This window comes from Acinonyx jubatus, chromosome B4 (genome assembly GCF_027475565.1).
Source record: "Acinonyx jubatus isolate Ajub_Pintada_27869175 chromosome B4, VMU_Ajub_asm_v1.0, whole genome shotgun sequence".
NCBI classification, from domain to species: domain Eukaryota; kingdom Metazoa; phylum Chordata; class Mammalia; order Carnivora; family Felidae; genus Acinonyx; species Acinonyx jubatus.
Window position 1 is genome coordinate 121,895,494 of NC_069387.1, and position 19,100 is coordinate 121,914,593.

Below are 19,100 nucleotides of genomic sequence, written 5' to 3' on the forward strand. Positions count from 1 at the left end.
TGGAAATGTGAGGCCATGACCTGAGCTGAAATCAAGAGTTCATGCTTAACCCACTGAGCCCCTCAGACGCCCCTGTTTTGGAAATATTTAGTATTCCAGTGTATTTTTAAACATGGTTAGTGTTAAACCCATTTTATAATGGGGTAGATGGAGTCACTCCACATGTAAAATGTATTTTATGAAGCCATACAGGTGAATCATTGAGCATAGAGTAGAGTCAACAGACTTCAAATACCCATTAAGTATCGTTACTGTCAACAGGGAGAATCTTGTGGGTTGCATAAAAATGGGCTGGTAAATTTGCAAAGGAGAGGGCTGATTAAGAGGAAAGTAAAAAGCTGGATAAAAGCCTTTTTTTTCTTTTGCCTTATTCTCCCTCTTGTTTTTCCAGGTAAAGAAGTTATTTAAGTCCATGTGTGTTCCTTATTTTTTGCTCGAACTTGATCAAGCAGGTAAGATTCTGCTTAACATGTAAATTATATCTGCTGTCTGTATATTTTATTTAATCTGTTTTGTCTGGCTTTTATTTTTCTCCTTTGAGGTTTGTATTGTTTAGTGAGCTCTCACCTGTTGATTCCTCTTTTTGACCATTTAGCTAAGCCACTCCCTGGGACTACTCGTATTTGCCTGTAGTCTACCTAGGTTGTAACCTTGGTATGAGTTTCCTGTTGTTGAAATCATTCTTCCTATTAACCTTAAGTTTACTTACAGGTACAGTATGTACTGGTTTCATGGTAACTTTATTATTTTTACAAATTTGCCACCTTTCAAATACCAAATAGTATTTGAAAATAAAAGAGACTCCGCTAGAGAGAGAGAGAGAGACATGGTAATTGAGATAGAAAGCTCATTTCTGGGTCGGGAGGAAGGAGGTAGTTGTGGGGCAGGAAACTATTCTTTGATCCTTCTAAAGACAGATTCCCCGACACAGAGAGCGTCCCACCCACTGAGTGCCTGTGCTTCATGGGGACTATTCTGGGCTTGTATTCAAATTCATTAATCCTCACAAGAACTCTGCAAGGAACATATCCACATTTTACAGATGAGGAAATTGAGTTCCAGGGAAGTCAAACAACTTCCCTAAAGTCATGTAAGTAGTGGAGCTATGATTTGGACACAGCCTTGTTTAATTTCAAAGTCTGTGTTCTTCCCATAATACCGTGTTGTCTGTCTCCCCTCATATGATAGCATTTCTGTTCCAGAGGAACAAGGAAAGTTCTTGCCCCTAATACTCCATAGTCTATAGAAGGAAATCCCAATAATTAAAATTTCATCTGGGTCAAAAAGTAGCCTTTTAAAAATGTAAGTTTTCCTGGGAGAGTTAAGTCAACTTGCAACTTGGTGTGAATCGGGAAACCTACAACAAACTAAACTAACAAGATAAAACAAACGAACATGTCTGTTAAGGATGGGGAAAGTATGGGAGGTAACAGTGGACGAGGATGGGTATGACAGAGGTACCAGGTGCCCCAAAGGGGGCATGAGTCGGACGGCACGGAGTATAACAAAGGTGCCACGGGTGGATGGCAAGTCAGTAAAGGCATTTTAATTCTGGCAACACTAATCAGACAGGAAGCTCTTTCCCCTTACCGAGGAAGTGTCCGTGGATCTACGGATCACAGCTGGGCGCTCCCACTCACCCCTCGGTAAAGTCCCGCCTTAAGAAAACCTGAAGTATATGAGTCGGGACAGGTTTGGCCTGAACCAGCTTCTGTAGGCGAAGGACAGGAGCCTCGTGCTGGGTGAGGGAATTGGTGATCTCTGGGTTTTCGCTTACCGCTTCATCACACATAAGAAGCTGTCTTCCTTTTCGTGCTGACTTACTGGCTGCACAGCTTGCGGGAACAGATCAGGATTTACGGAGCCAGGCAGCATTTCTCAAAGTGTCTGCACACCCCTGGGGATGCCTGTGATCTTTTGGAGGTCCTCAAGGTCAAAACTGTTTTCTAATAACGTTTAAGATGTTATTTACTGTTTTACCGTTTTGACAGTTTCGTTGACGGTGCAAAAGCAGTTGTGGGTAAAACTGCTGAAGTTTAGCATGAACCAAACTTTGCAAGTACCGCCAGATGGTACTAGTTTACATTATAGTCTTTGCCACCATACTCATAATAAAAGAAAATGGCCATTTTACCTAAGATTGTTCTCGATGAGGTAGGGAAAATCATTGCCTTTATCGAATCTCAACCGTTTGAGCAGACATCTTTTCATATTCTGTGTGATGAGGAAAGTACGCATAAAGTGATTTTGCTGCCATGAAGCATGATGGTTGTCTCCAGGAGAAGCACTTGTGCACCTCGTAGTTTGCACTGCAAACTGAACTGGCTGCTTTTCTCAGGGAACACCAGGTGTACCTTAAAGACTGACCGACAATCAAATTATTCAAATTATTTGGATCATTCATACCAGGGTATTTAGGAAACATCTCTCCCCAAATGAACAAGGCAAGCCAGTCACTTCAGGGAGAACTACTGATCGTATTTGTTGCCCATGATAAAATTTGGGCTTTCAGATGAAAATCAGAATCTTAGAAGTTGTACCTGGCGTGTGAGCTCAAAAGCTTTTCGGGACTTAAAGATTTTTCTGATGAAGTTCGATGTAACATTCACGAATCTAATTATTTTGATATTGTGTATTGAAATATGTCAGCATTTAGAAAATCTGTATACATTAGTGAATGACTGTTTTCTGAATGATCAATGTTTGATCTTACAAAGTTGTTCGTGGGTAAAAGAGCCATTCAGAGTTCAAGATACTCCAATGGTTTTTAATGTGACAGAGTATGAAACCTCATGCATCTGCTTTCGGATTCCACGTTGCAACTTACCTTTAATCAACTATTACTTGTTGAGTTTTGGTGTAGTATCAAGGAATATCTGCAATTATCTGAAAAATCTATTAAATATTTCTCCCTTTTTCCAACTCGTTGTCTTTGCGAGAGTGGTTTTTTCTTCGTATGATTCTACTGAAACAATATATTGCAATATATTGAATGCAGAAGCAGATAGGAGACTATAGCTGTCTTCAATTAAACCAGATAGACAAAAGTTTGCAAAAATGTAAAATAATGCCAACCTTCTCAATATTTTTTTTGTTTTGGAAAATACAGTTATTTTAAAAGTATGTTATTTAAGTTAACATGTAATGGGTTTATGAATATTTTAAGAGAATAAATAAATACTTTTAAAATATGTCAGTTTTCATTTCTAATGTGGTAAGTATTGATAGCTATAACCCATATAAACAGAAATTCTTTGGAGTCCTCAATAATTATTTAAGAGTATAAAGGGCAGGGCGCCCAGCCGGCTTAGTCTGTAGAGCATGGGACTCTTGGTCGTGCAGTTATGAGTGTGAGCCCCGCGTTGGGTGTGGAGCCTACTGTAAAAAAAAAAAAAAAAAGAACTTATATATAAAAAAAAAAAGAGTATAAAGGCATACTGACACCAAAAGTTTGACATCTTGAGTACTAAGGCAAGTAGGACATATGAGTGTTAATCTAAGAACTTTGGATTCTATGCGATTTACTTGTCCTCGGCATAGGAAGAACACTGCTCAGCATGTGCTGGGCCTCAGAACCAGCCACACAGGAGAGATACGCGGTCAGGTCCGTGTCTTTAAGAAGCTGGGGATTGCAAAGCTGGACTGGGCTCGTGTGGTCTCTAAGTGCTGGTTTTGTGAAGGAATCGCTTCCATGAGGAACCCTCCACAGGCGTTATTTTCTCACCCGTGTTGGCTACCTAATCACAGTGCCTGGAGCACAGCAGGTTCTCAAAGAGCCAGGGGGTCAATTGGTGGGCAGGGGTATTCCGTATAGAATCAGGCGGGTGCTTTTCTTCATCCAGCGTGTTTATTGAGGACTTGCTGTGTACTCAGCGCTGGAAGTGGAGTAGGGAACTGTGCTCTTGCAAAATTAGACTTGCTTTGTGCCCCCCCCAGCAAGCCTCCTCCGCTGCTTGTAGAGCTGATGTCTGTGGCAGTCGGTGCAGGGTCCCGCCTAACCGGACTGGCACTGGAGCGGCTCTGCGGAGGTCCTGATGGCAGTGGTATCATCTGTCAAGGAAAATCGGGAAGGAAAGCTGTGCTGCCAGGAACCTGCCCTGCCACCCTGACAGTTCCTTCTTCCCTCTTCTGGGGTGTCTTTCGGACCAGTCTATACAAATTAAGGTTATTATTTGAGAACAGCTGTCCAGATCCACTCAGATCTCCCAAGATCGGTGTTGGAGAGAGAAGAGCTCAGCACCCCGGAGGCACGTGTTAGTATTTGTGTGTGGGCAGCGGTAATGGTCAAAAATGCCATCCTCCCTGTGCCAGAGGCTTATGCGTGTCCTCCTACTTAATCTTCCAAATGCCATCCGTGAGGTCCGTAGTGATATCACCTTCTTATGATGAGGGAACGAGGCTTGGAAAAGTACTCACATAGAGGAGAGTTGGCTTGCTGGTGAACCCACTGGTAATTCCTGGTGCCTCCCTTCGGTTTCCTCTGACTGCCTCCTCAGAGCCCTTCATGACTCACCCTCCCTCCTTATGTATGATGTTCGTGGTATTGATACTATGATCCGTGTTCCTGGATGTGACGGTGGCTGGTTTGACCGGAGGTTGTGCAAGCTGCCCCCGTGACGGTTGCGCCTCAGCTGCCCCGTGGACGAGCTGCCACTCACCGGGCTTGGTGCTCTATGAAGCCTTGTATCGTGGCTTGGGTATCTGCCCGGGGGCTTTGATCTGAGGAACAGACATCGGTGTCATCATCTTCACGTGGTCTGGTAGCTGCTGCCATGTTCTTCACCTGTCGGCGTGGGAAACAGACAGAAGGTTTGAGAGGACTTGTGTGACAGTCTGCCAGAAGTGAGTATCTGGACGCCATATGTCACTCACTGGCTCAGAGGTTCCGATGTGTATCATCCTTGCCCCCGGCTGCCTATAGAGGGCATGGCTTTAATGCCTTCGCCGAGAGGGAAAGGAACAAACATTCGAGTTATATTGATGAACTTTTTAAAATTTTTTATCTTTTTTTTTTCTTTTTCTTGATGAACTTTTTTTTTAATGCCCGTGTTTCACATCTCTCTTACTTAATCCTCACAGTGACCTTGTGAGATGGCTGGATTTAACTCTGCTTTATGAGTGAGGAAGCAGATACTCAGCATTTTAGTAACTCGCTCAGTGTTGCTGCGTCAAGCCCAGGCCTGTCTGATTCCCCAGCTGCCTCTCCAGGGGTTGCTGTTTTTAAACAAATAAAAACCGCTTCAGAGGCACCATAAGGGACATGGTACCCTAGACTAGCTCAGACCATAGGGAACCCCTTCAGGGGTACCCTAGGCTAGCTCAGACCTTACCACTTTGGTATTGATGCTTATTCATTCAACAGATGTGTTTGGGCACCTATGTATGTACTAAGCACCGATGGAGAAAAAAGATGAGGAAGGCACGGTCTCATTTTTTAAGGTCATTCTATTTGTTCCCATCTGCCTCCCCTCTAATTTCAGTGTGATCCAGTGTCTGGAAAGGCTGCAGGATCACAGAGTGCTTGTGACAGCATGTTGGACAGGTGTTTTCCTGGTGGGAAAAAAGTGGCGAGTGAGGAATTCATAGCTGTAAACAAAACAAATGAGAAAACATCATGGCTTGTTTATTTAGACTGAATCTAGTAAGGAGTGCCTGGCAGAGAGAATGATGAGAGATAAAAGTGGGAAAGTAAAGAGGCTTTGTGCTGTAGGGAGTGGGGATCCATAGAAGGTTGTTCTGTTTATTTTATGGGTGCGGCTTAAAATGTTCTTTAAGCATTTTGATTTTGCCTGTAAAAATGTTCATTTTAGAGAATTTGCAGAATGCAGTAAAATGAAACGCAAAGGGCACATGTAGTTATATCCAGAGAGAACCACTGTTATTGTATATGTTTTATGTATCCTATGTTCTGTTTTATTACTTAAAAATATTTTTGCATGTTATTGAAAGTTATTAATAATTTTCTCAGTTGCTATAAAATATTCCATACAATACTTTTATTTAGCCATTCCACTATGGTTGGATAAATAGTCTGTTGCCAGTTTTCTTTGCTATTATGGAATAATAGGTTAGAAATATTTTTCTCTGTACCTAAAGTTTTTGTTGTATTTAGAATTCTTTTCATAAGACAGATTACCAGAATGGATATCTGAGTCAGAGCATTAACATTTCTAAATTTCTAGAGCCTTTTAAATGATGTGTGCTAATTGATAATTGCACGAATTCAATCAGTTTTCCCCATAGTTAGTTAAGAAATGTTAAGAAATGATAAGAACTTTTTTTTAAATATTCTTTTTTTAAAAAGTTATTTATTTATTTTGAGAGGGAGAGAAAGAGAGAATGCTGGAGAGGCAGAGAGAGAGGGAGAGAGAGAATTCCAAGCAGGCTCCACACCATCAGCATGGAGCCCCATGCAAGAGCTCGAACTCCTAGACCTGGGAGGAAATCGAGAGTTGGATGCTTAGCTGACTGAGCCACCCCAGTGCCACATGATAAGAGCTTTTTCAAACTTATTGTTTGCCCATTTGAGAAGTAAAAAAAAAATGTGGCTTTATTTTAATTTGTATTTCTTTGATATTAATGAGGCAGTTTTTAAAAGATCTGAATTGTATTTCCTTTATTGTACTCAGTTATCTGAATTGTCTGTTCATGTTCCTTATGGAATAATAATAATAATAGCAAGAAACCCTTTTATGGCAATATCGATGAGCCACTGCCCTAAGCACTTCAAATGTTAACTATTTTAATCAGAGTTCTGTGAAGCAGATATTGCTATCTCCATTTCACAGATGAGGAAACGAAGGCACAAAGAGACCAGGTAACTCGCTCATGGTCATACAAGCAGTAAGTGATACAGCTGGAACTTGAATTCCAGGGAATCCAGCTCCAAAGGCTAGGCTCTTAATGCTGAACCGTGCTTTGATCTAAATTGTGCTTATGATCTTGTAGGTCACGGTGTTCCTCACTAATTTCTGTACATACACCCCCCCCGCCTCCAACCAGACTGCTTTTTACACCTGTTTTAGTGCTATTTGTGGAAATAACCACTGCTCTGATTGAACCAATTGTGTATGATTTGCCCTTATGTGATGGATCAAGAGGATGGAGACCAGTGGTTATGTAGCAGTCACATAAGAATTTGTACACATACACCTCTATTCAAGTAAATTTCTGTTTTGGAATGAATGCAAGATAGGTAGGGGAAGCTGAGTATCTATTTAAGAAAACAACTCACACATGTTATGAAAGGATTTCTCTTAAATTTTTTTTTTACATTTATTCATTTTTGAGAGACAGAGAGAGACAGAGCACAAGTGGGGAGACACAGAATCTGAAACAGGCTCCAGGCCCTGAGCTGTTAGCACAGAGCCCGACGTGGGGCTTGAACTCACAAAACCGCAAGATCATGACCTGAGCTGAAGTCGGACACTTAACCGACTGAGCTACCCAGGCGCCCGTGAAAGGATTCCTCTTAAATAAGAAGTAGAAAATATATTTTTGTGTCACACAGACCTGGGTTCAAATCTGCGCCAGGTCGGATGGGATAGTGTTGTTCCTCTGTTTCCGTTGTAAGGATTAAATAGGATAATGTTGGGATGCCCAGGTGGCTCAGTCAGTTAAGTGTCCGACTGTGGCTCAGGTCTTGATTTCATTGTTCTGTTTGTGAGTTTGAGTCCCACATCAGGTTCTCTGCTGTCAGCACAGAGCCCACTTTGGATCCTCTGTCCCCCTCTCTCTCTGCCCCTACCCAGCTCATTCTCTCTCTTCTCTCTCAAAATAAGTAAATAAACTTAAAAAAAAAAATAGGATAATGTTTGACTCTTGAGTACAGAGAGCAAACTGGTAGTTGCCATAGAAGAGGGAAGGAGGTGTGGAGATGGGTGAAATAGATAAAGGGGATTAAAACTACACTGAGCAATGTACAGCATTGTTGAATAATTATATGGTACAGTTGAAATGAATATAACACTGTATATTAATTATAATTCAATAAAAAATAAAAATAAAAAAATAGGATAATGTTTATAATGCATCTAACATAGTGTTTAAGTAATGTCTTCCTAGTATACTTAGATATGAAAAAGTTAGATTTAGATTAAGCTTTTTATTTATTTATTATTTTTTAATGTTTATTCTTGAGAGAGAGAGAGAGAGAGAGAGAGAGAGAGAGAGTGGAAGAGGGGCAGAGAGAGAGGGAGACCCAGAATCTGAAGCAGGATCCAGGCTCCGAGCTGTCAGCACAGAGCCCGACATGGGCTTGAACCTTCAAACTGCGAGATCATGACCTGAGCCGAAGTCAGATGCTTAACCAGCTGAGCCACCCAGGCGCCCCTAGATTAAGCTTTTTATAAAGCAAGATAAAACTCTCTTTAATTGCCAGATATACATTCTAGTCAAGTGTTGATTCTTTTCATTCTTTGAACAAATATTTGAGGGCCTGCTCTCACACATAAATGACATGAGTTCTGTCTTTCATGGGCCCATTATCTATTGTGCATCATTAGTCATAGTCACCACAAGTAGAGGGCTTTTTGCTCCTCTGGGCCTTTGTTTCCTCATCTGTAAAGTGGGGATTCAATGAGAGTGTATGTAAAATGCCTAGCACTGTTCTTGATATACAGTCAGTGCTTAGGGGAAGCTGCTAACTCATGTAATATTATGCAGCCATTAAAGAAATGACTCACATAGAGTTTTTAATAGCATGGGGGAATTTTCTGTACCATAATGTTTAATGAAAAAAGCCAAGAGTTTAAAATCGATTTTACAGAATAGTTCTGTCTTGCTTTTAACAGTATAGGAGAAGGACTAGAAAGAAATACACAAAATATGAATAATCCCTCAAATATTTTTGTGCATCTGTCTTGCCAGTGTAATAGACACTGAAGAAATACAGGCGAATAAAATCTGGTTCTTCGTCAGGGCCAAGTTTTGATAAGGGAGACATTCTCAACCCAGTGTGGGATGAAGTGGAGGGAGAAGTCAAACCCGCCGCTTTGATTTCTGCAATGAAGATTGGAGGACGGTGGTAGCATTCGTTAAGAGAAAAGACAGGATTTAGACCAGGGAAGATGGTGAATTTGGTGTTGGACATGTGATGATTGTCCAATATGGATAATAGTTATGTAGGTCGGGCGAACGGAAGGTGTAGATTTGGGAGGGTTTGAACTATAGGTGAGGTGAAGAAGAACACTCAGGGAAAGTCTGTGGAGTGGAACGGGAGCCTTGGATCTTGACTGCATCTGGATGGTGAGATTTGGAACGGCTTTTCTTCTTCCTTTGCTTGCTTTCTTTCTTTCTTCTTAAAATTTCCTATAGGGACACCTGGGTGGCTCAGTCGGCTAACATGTCCGACTTCGGCTCACGTCATGATCTCACGGTTTGTGAGTTCGAGCCCCACATTGGGCTCTATGCTAATAGCTCGGAGCCTGGAGCCTGCTTTGGATTCTGTGTCTCCCTTTCTCTCTGCCCTCCCACTGCTCATGCTCTGTCTCCCTCTCTCTCAAAAGTAAATAAACGTTAAAAAAAGTTTTAAAAATCCTATAACGTGAATGTGTTTCCTACAATGCACCATAAGTGTCTTAGTTAGGATTAGGTTTGGCCACATGTGACAGGAGACCCAAAATGACAGTGGCTGATACTAGACATAAGCTCATTTCTCCCTCACTTAGAAGAAATCGAGATGGAGGTGGTCTGTCCAGGGCTTGCATGGTACTCCACGGTGCTGAATCCAATGTTGAGTCTACCTGTGTTCATGGTCCACAGTCCTCAGCAGTTGTCTCCCATTTTGTGTTCCAAGATGGGGTCCGAATTTTGGCCATCGCTTGAAAGAAGAGCTGAAGGAGGGCGTGTCCTTTCCACTCGAGAACATATCCTGAAAGTTGCACTTGATATTTTGCTTGTGTTGTATTGGCCAGAATTTGGTCACTTGGTCATATATGTGTGCTGAAAGGAGATGGGGAAATGAAACCTTTATTTTGGGAGTCAAGTGCACAGTGAAAAACCAAGGGTCCAGTTAGTGATGCTAATAACATCTTGGGATTGCCTACAGAATAGCGGAGATTGGTTCATCTGAAGATAATGATAATAATTTCCATATAAACCATGCATTTGTCTCCTATTTATTTATTTTTTTATTTTGTAAGTGTTTTATTTATTTTTGAGAGAGAGAGAGAGAGAGAGAGAGTGTGGGGGAGGGGCAGAGAGCTAGGGGGACAGGATCTGAAGCGGGCTCTGCACTGATAGCAGTGAGCCTGATGCGGGGCTCAAACTCACAAGCTGTGAGATCATGCCCTGGGCTGAAATCAGGCGCTCAACCGACTCAGCCACCCGGGTGCCCCTTTCTCCTAGTTAAATCATAAGTATAGAGGCACCATACTATGGTTATTGTATAATGGTAGTGAGCTGGCAAATACTTTGCTATCTTAGAAAGACCAGTGACTGGACAGTGACTGAACAATGACTGAACTAGAGGCCTAGTCAACTAACGTAATGGTTAACATTGAACCTTATCAAGGGGAGTAGGAGGTAGTCCAGCCTTACCCATTGCAATACAGCATCAAAAGAGTTTCTGAGATTATTGAAAGATTATTACAGATATTGTAGATCTGTAGATTAAGAAGTTCAGAAACATTTTGGTGGAGAACTACAATGTTCTCATTTATCTTTATAGTGGAAAAGTTGGTCTTAATACATCTACGGTGGTAAATGAGACATAGATCACTCTCAGTTCAAATCAGGGTCTGGAGTACAGGTTGTCAACCGGCAAGATCCGAGGCCACTTCAGGAGGTGACTGTAGCCCTCCACCAATGACTTGTAGTCATCAACTGTCTTGGGATTCTGGAATTTTGGCACTTGGGGAAATTAGAGAGGGATCTTCTTCTTGGTATCAACTACCTAATAGGGTTTAACATTTAGAAACTAACAATGGTAATAAACTGTATGGCTGTTCTTTCATAGGATCCAAAAGCTATGGATCACTATTAATGAGTACTCACACAACCCCTTGGCTGGCGGTGAGGGTGGCTGATCTCCAGTTTTTTCAGACGAGACATCCGAGAGTTGATTGCAACTCTTCTTTAGAGCCTGTATCTCCTGAGGTTCTGCTGGCCAGTGGTTTTTGACATTAAAAACATTTTCTTTCCTCTAGAATTGAAATAAGATACCAAGAGACCTAAAACAAGTAGAGCGCGGAAAGAGAATATTTCTGCATGTTCTAGTGTATGTACATTATGTGTATACGTACATACAATACAAAATGCACGTGCTCATGTTTTTTAGGAGTTCTCATGTCCTTTCCATTTCTTTTAGCAAGTTGTTTAAGGAAATTACATTTTTCTTCCGGCAGATAAAGCACAAGTTTTGAGTAATGGGGATAGATAACTACGGAAAAAGGTGTGCTTAGCCACAGACTGCTAATTAAAAGAAAAATGAATAGGTTGCCCCCTTGAATTAAGCTTTTAATGGCATCTAGTCTAACACATTGTTGCCAGTGAATAAGTAATTTGTCAAAGGAGAAAATCCAAACTCTTAGCCGCTCTGTGGTCTTCCTAGATTTACACCATGCATAAGGACATAATGATGATAATAACTTGGATATTGAGTACATACCGCATTCTGAGCCCTTTATATCTACTTACTCATCTGATTTCCACTGCCACCACATGAGGTGTAGTCACTATATTTATCACCATTTATAGCTGAGTGAATTGAGGCAGAGAGATAACAGAGCTCGCCTAAAGGCATGCATCTTGTCTGCGGCCAAGCCACGCTATGTGACTTCAGAGGAGATTCTCATGACTATTGGCCATACTGCTTGTCAGTAGAAAGCTGGATGAGGCTGTGGGGTCGGTCAGATGTTTACAAAAGAGTAGACCTGGGCGTGTTTGAAGGCAGAAGGGCTTGAATAGTCCTGGATATAAATAAGATAGGGAGAGGATGTTTAAGGGATGTGGGGTCTCCTAACACCACTTGGAATTGGAATGGGTTGTGGGGCTCTGGTAAAGGTGTGCTGTAGCAGAGGTAGAACAATCCTTATCCTTCTGAGGTTGCAGTCAAGTCCAAGAATAGAGAAGTGCAGTGAAGAGGAAATGTAGGAGGGGAAGGAGCTTGTACCTGATGACCTTGAGCTTCAGGGGGTGTGTTGGAGCTGCTGCTACCGGCTCAAGACAGCCGTAGTTAAACATTGAGGAATTTTGCAAGCAGGTTGATAGCTTGAAATCAGCCAAAGCGGGAGTACTTGTATCACAGAAATTGACAAATTCAGACTCCCCCCACCTCTCCTGCCCAAGCTGGTTTACAAGAACACCTTTGACTCTCTTCTCCGCTCGCATTTGAAAGCCTGCTCCAGTGCCAGCCTACCATGGGAAAGGCACTGTGTGAAGAATATTGTAGTGGAGAGAGAAGACTATGAGACGGCAATCCTGTACTAGCTGTCAGACCCGGCTTGGGTCACTCACTTAACCTTGGTTTACTCATCTGCCAATGGAAATGGTAATACATATCCCAGAGCATTGCTGCATTGATTAACAAAAGAACATAAAGGTCCTGGCACAGAGGTGCTCAATAAATGAGTGTTCTACGCATGGCAGACACATAAACAGACAGTTGTGATGTAGCTTGATGTGAGAAATAAAGGAGTGACTAGTTCCATGTTTGGTTAAAGAAGGCGTCGCAGAGATCATGGTCCTCCACGCAGGATTTTGAAGTTTTCAGGGTGGATGTTTCATAGATGAAGTCTACCCTGGTCTTTGTCAGAAAGCCAGTGCGTCTTTGGTGTGTGTCCCTATAGCATGATGCTTTCGCCTCTTTCTGGCTCCTACCTCACTATATATTATTACTGAATTGTGAGGCAAACAATGGATTTATATCCTTACTCCAACACAGCTCTTTTGTGACCTTTGGCAAGATTCGTAACTTCCTGAAATTTCAGTTTTTCATATGGTGTAACCTTAAGGTGATTTCGGAGGATTAACTGAGAATGTAGGGAAATGAACCAGACACTTAGCTGCATTGTGAACCTAAAGTGAATTCAACATATATTGATGGTTTCATCTCCGCTTATGCTTCTGCATCTCATGCAGAAACCATTTCTTTCCTACAGCTGTGCCTTTATACGTATTGCTCCCTCTGCCTAGAAAAAATTCTGTTCAAGACATAGAACAGCATTGTGGTAATTGCCAAGGACCGGGTGTCAGTCTCAGCTCTGCCGGTTGTTAGTTAGGTGGCCATGGACAAGATAATTATCTTTCTATACCTGAGGGCTTTTTCAGCAAGCACAGAAACATTCTCAGGTATTTCTCCCACTCCCATTACTTTTACCTTCATTATTCCTCAGATCACTTGCTTTGTGAGGCCTTCCCCAATTGTCCCACATCATTATTTGCTTTCCCTATTTGAAGTTGATGGCCCACCACATTTGACCACCTACTATGTTTCAGGCACGCTCCTAGCCATATTACAGATATTATTTCATTCAGACCACCCAAAGAGTTCTCATTCATTATCCCCGCTACCCTCTGGGATGGATCAAACTGAAAGGGCAAATTCATCTTTGTAGGAGGGCTGAGAACCCCTGAGAGTTGCCATGTAAAGTCTTTTTTCCTTTCCTCCGAAAAAGATGGAATCCACAAATTAACTAGTATTATCTCCATTTTACAGATTGAGTCTTCCAAGAAATATTTATTGAGCTATTACTATGTGTGGGCACTGTTGTTGTTGTTGTTGTTGTTGTGTGTGTGGACACTGTTTTAAGTACTGAGAACATTGTGGTGAGCATAAGTCATCCTGGACCCTGCCTACATGTGGCTACTTACATTTAAACAGATTAAACCTAAATAAAATAAAAACTTAAGATTTGCAGTTGCACCAGCCACATTTTAAGTGCTCAGTAATCACATGTGGGTTGGACAGTGCTGATATAGAACATTTCATCATCACAGAAAATTCTGTTGAGCTGTGCTGTTCTAGGGGGAGGCCGACATTGATCAAATAATCGTCTATAAAAATATAACTGCAGTTGTGATAAATAGCAGGCAGAAAGAATGCATGGTAACACAGGAGCACCTCATTGGGGGATTTGACCTATGTGGTAGTTTCCTTGGGGAAGGCATGCTTGTTCTCAGATCTGATGAACGACTGGGAGTTAGCAAAGACCTGTGGTTAGGTAATTAAAGAGACTGAAAAAAGGCTAATGGCTGGGCTGTAGAGACGGAGGGCAGATTTGGGTGAGATAAAGAGGTAGAAGGACCAAAGAGGGTCTTGTAGAAAGAGGATAAGGAAGCCTAAGAGAGGCGGAGTAACTGGACAGTCTAGTCACTGATCGAGCCTGGGTTTGACTGAAGTTGACGCTGTGCAATGGATGCACATTCACAGGACTTTGCCTCTGTAATGACCTCCTCTTGCTCCTTTCCTCTTTGAAAATTGCCAAATTTCGCTCTACTAGATTGGTTTCTCAGCATAAAAACGTGCTATAATAATTTCCTTCTTAGATAAAACTAAACAAAACACCCTCCTCGATCCTATGTTGCTCTTCAGCTACTTTCCCTCTTTTGTGTTTTTATACCAACACTCCTTCAAAGAGTTGGCAGTCCTCACTACCTTCGTGTCCTTTTTTCTGTTTCTGGTTGAGCATCCTCTAATTAGGCTTTGTTTCCTCCATCGTTTTCATAAAAATCAACAACAACTGACTTCCATGACTCGGTTTGTATCTTGTCGTTATTTCTCATCTAGTTGGTCTTCCTCCTTTGGGGATCATTTCTTCACTGGCCTCTGAGACACCACATTCTCTTGGTTTCTCTCCCACCTCCCTCCAGTTTCTTCTCAGGCTCCTTTGCTGGCCCCTTCTCCTCCTTTGCACTTTGCGTTCCTGGACCATCTTCATTTCCTTAAATATATTAACTCCCTGGGTAACTTCATCTTGTCCCACCTGTGAAGGTTAATTTTATGGTGCCCCGTCGTTTGACCAAACACCAGTGTAGACAGGTGCTGTGAACGTACTCTCTGATGTGATTAACTCTGAAAACAGTAGACTTTGAGTGAAGCGGATTATCCTTCATAACATGAGTGGGCTTCATCCAATCAGTTGAATGGAAAAGACCTTCAGAGAAGGTCAGAGAAAAGACTGAGGCCTCCTGCAGAGAAAGGAAGTGAGATTGCCTTTGGACTCAACACTGCAACATTAGGACCACTGGCCTTCCCAGCCTGTTGGCCTGTCCAGTAGGTTTAGGACTTGCTAGTCCCCACAATCCTGAGAGCCAGTTTGTTTCTCTCTGTCTCTCTATTTATATATTCTATTGGTCCCGTTTCTCTGGAGAACTAACATATACGGCATTAAATGTCTTTTATATTTGACTCCCAGATTCTTATTTCTTTCTCTGACTTCTCCCGTGAACTCCAGATTTGCATACTGAGCATCTCCATTCAGAGGACAACAGGTCTCTCAAACCAGTGTGGGATCTGTCCCGAACTACTGCTTTCCACCTGCCCCACTCCTACCTTTCCTCCCCCTCCCTGGGTGTTCCCCCTTTCCATTCCACGGTGCCCCCATTCACCCAGTTGCGAAGGCTAAAACTCCTTAGTCATCATCGATTGTTCTCCTTCTTTTACCTTCCTTATTCCACCCATCTGCAACATTTATGAGCTTTACTTTCAAATATCTCTTCTCACCTCCTAATCCAAGCCTTCATTGTCTCTGGCTCGGACCACAACAGCAACCTCCCAGCTGGTCTGTGTTTCTCCTAAGTCCCTAACCCACCCTAGTCGATACCACACACAGCAGAGCAATCCTTCTAAGATACAAACTAGCTGATTTCCATCTCCTTGCTTGTGACACTTTGGCTTCTTATTACATTTACAATGAGATCCAAAGTCCTATGGCCTTTGGGTTCTGACCTCTGGCTACGCCTCTGGCTTCACTACCTACGACTTTCTTCCTTGTTCACTGAGCTTTAGACACACTGCTTGCTTCACAGTTCTTCAGACAAGTCAAGCAGGCGTCCAGCTTAGGGCTTTAGTACTTCTTGTTTTCTTCTTCTCCTCCTTCTCCTCTTCTTCTCTTCCTTCTCTTCTTCTTCCTCCCCCTCCTCCTCCTTTTTAAAAGATTCTTATTTTTTAAGAACTCTCTACGCCCAACATTGGGGCTTGAATTTACAACCTGAGATTAAGAGTCCCATGCTTCACCCACTGAGCAAGCCAGGGCCCCCTAGTACTTCCTGTTCCTCTGCTTAGAAAGATTTCCCCCTTCATAAATCTTGCTCCCTCCTTTCATTCTGGTCTCAGCTCAAGTGCCATATTCTTAGATCTTTCTTGACCTCCCTACCCTACTTTCTTCTTCTTCAGGGTACAAAGAATTCTTTCAAAGCTGTTTTTTTTTCCCGAAACCCTGTGAAGGGGAACAATGAAATGGGGTAGTAACTATGATGGTTGGGTCCAGGGGATCATGGGAGACTTTTTTTTTAAATGTGAAAACTAAAAAATAAATAAATAAATGAATGAATGAATAAATAAATAAATACATGTGAAAACTACCATGTGTATGATGTGGGGAATTACCGGGTAGAGAAGAAGAAACTGATGATGCCAGAGAGGGAGGCTAATTTCAGGAATGAAGTTATTGAAGATTGAGAAGGCAAGAAGAGATGAGAATCTGTACACAAGTGGAGTACGCTTCATTAAATGAGGGTGAAGGCAGGGAGTATGGCAGCTTGGTGGTTGAGTTCTGACTGATTGTGTTTTCTTAAAGAAGAAAGCAAGCAAGTCATGAGTTAACGGCAAGGTGTAGGTATATTAGAGGTTTGACAAAAGGGGAAGAAGCATGAAATATTTACTTGGGAAACTAGGAAAACAAGTATACCAGAGATGTAAAGGACTGCTGGGAAGCTTTGGGGACACATTGAAGTTTGTGGTCTTGACCTTAAAGTGAAATCACTTTTAAGTTCTGTTTTCTCCAGTGGTGTTTTGCTATGTAAGTAGGGTACAGAATATGTGGACAGCTGGGTTTAACAAGGGTGGGCCTTGCCAAGTCAGTACAATCGAGGAGTCTGGACTTTATTTTGAGGGTCCTATAGAGTGACAAGGTTTGAGCGGAGAAGAGTTGAGTGTCAGAAAGATTGTTCTAGCTCAATGTGGTGGTGTGTGTGTGAGAAACTTATTGTAGGAGGAACAATAGTTTAGTGCAATAGGACCCTTGATCTAATACCCCTAATAGATCTGTTTATAGTGTGCTTAGATGACAGTTCAGGAATGGAGAGGGTCTTTTCCAGCATTTTCTGAGTACTTACTATATGTAGCAGGTTCTGGGAAGACAAGATAAATCAAACAAGGGTTTGCCTTCCTAAAGCCCTCTTGGATATACATGATTTATAATGATTTTTAGGTATTTGGGATCTCAGAATAGGGACAGAGCTGTCAACACTGGGTGGGGATCAGGGAAGCCCTCCCAGAGGAGATGACATTTCAGATGAGCTTTGAAGGAATCGGCCTTAGGGAGGGTAGATTATTTTAGGCAGGGGAATAACATGAGCTCAGTCAAGAGATGTAAGACATATGTCTGAAACAAATGCTGCGCGATGAGAAATGGTGGGAGATGAGGCACTTCTTCCACTGCCCGGAAACTAAATATAACTAAGGAGTTGGAGTTCTCTGTATTTTGTGACAAGGGTAAGGCATCTGGCCCCTTAATTGCAGCAAGAAAGGTTTGAAAGAAACATGAAGGTTTTTTTTTTTTTTTAAGTGGCAATTTGTTTAACTTAAAAAAAAAAAACAACTACATGGAGCTACTCTACGTATTTGTGCTATAATTTGCTCACTTAAGAACAGTGTGAAGTTAAAATGCCTTATCTAGCCTTTTCTGGTATGCTGTTAGAAGATACTAACTATGGCAACGCTGACCTGTCATATAAGGATCATAAAAATCAATCCTTATCGCTTGCGTTTAGTACATTATTTCAAGTGAAATGATTTTAAAGTCCATCTCTATCTTGACCTTTGAAAGAAGCTGTAGGTTCTACACATCACAGGAATGAGGAGTTTATGTGCCTGGTTCATGGGACATTATCGTGTCGATTAACTGAGCTAAGGCATATAAGACAGTTAACAGAGGTGGGCACAGCAGCCAGGAGGAAATGTTGTTTTCCACCTGGGAGTCCTGGCTTCTTTCCCTCTCCTTTGCCTCTTGTTTCCTGGACACCTGTGCCAGACCCATACTCTGTTCTAAGGACCCCAGAACAGGTGAGGCACACACTTAGGCAAACAACTACCATGCAAGGAGAGTACCTCCATTCATGTGCGTCGTGAGTGTGTGTATGTGTGTTTGCACAAGTGCGTGTGTGTTCACCAAGCCTCCAACCGTGCCTTGAATGAACTCAAAGGAGAAAACTGTGGTTGCCTGCCACCTCAGAGACGGTGTGGTTTCTCGCAGCCTTCAAAAACCAACAACCCTTTCACCCCTGTGTGCTTCAGTTGGCCAATATCCAAAGCGGTGGGAGAGACATTCATTCATTCATTTATTTATTCAGCAAATATTCCCACTTCCCTACTGATCCAAGGTGCTGAGTAAGAATAGGAGTAAGAGCAGGAAGTATGAGAGAGCATGGCTCACTTGGGCAGCTGCAGGTGGCTTGGCATGACTGGAGTTAAATATGCTGTTTTCCCTAAAACAAACGTGACAACCCAAAACCTGAGTGGGTTAAGGAGGAAGGACGTAAGGGGAAGTTATGTGTTGGTGAGAATTTGTCACTTTTCAGGATTAGTCAGAATGGACTAGATGTTTCTTTTAAAAGCCTGGTAATTTCCTTTAGAGTACTGCCAGACTGACAAGTCCATTACGCTAGGGCAAAGGGTCCCAAACTTTGCAGTTCACTAGAATCACCCAGGGAGTTAAAAACAAAAACAAAAACCCCTCGGATGCCCGCCCGGGTCACACCTAATACCCATTCACCCAGAATGTCTGGGGGTGGGAGTGAGGCGTCGGTGTTCTTCAAGATCCTCTCGTGATCACAATGGGCAGCAAAGTTCCCGAGTCACTGCCTTAGGGCACGGTCCAGTTTTGCTTAATTAAAACACACTTGTCTCTGCGTTCTGGTTCCAAACATTCTTACGTTGT

General features: G+C 42.2%; 1 protein-coding gene across 1 annotated transcript in view; it reads left to right on the forward strand.

The window, feature by feature from the left end:
* The first annotated feature begins 429 nt into the window (after positions 1-429).
* The window catches only part of TXNRD1 (thioredoxin reductase 1), a 118,152-nt gene continuing 99,481 nt past the window's right edge, over positions 430-19,100 (forward strand). Inside the window, exon 1 of the mRNA XM_053226672.1 lies at positions 430-452. The gene's annotated coding sequence lies outside the window, so the exon portion shown is untranslated. The remainder of the gene's footprint in view (positions 453-19,100) is intronic.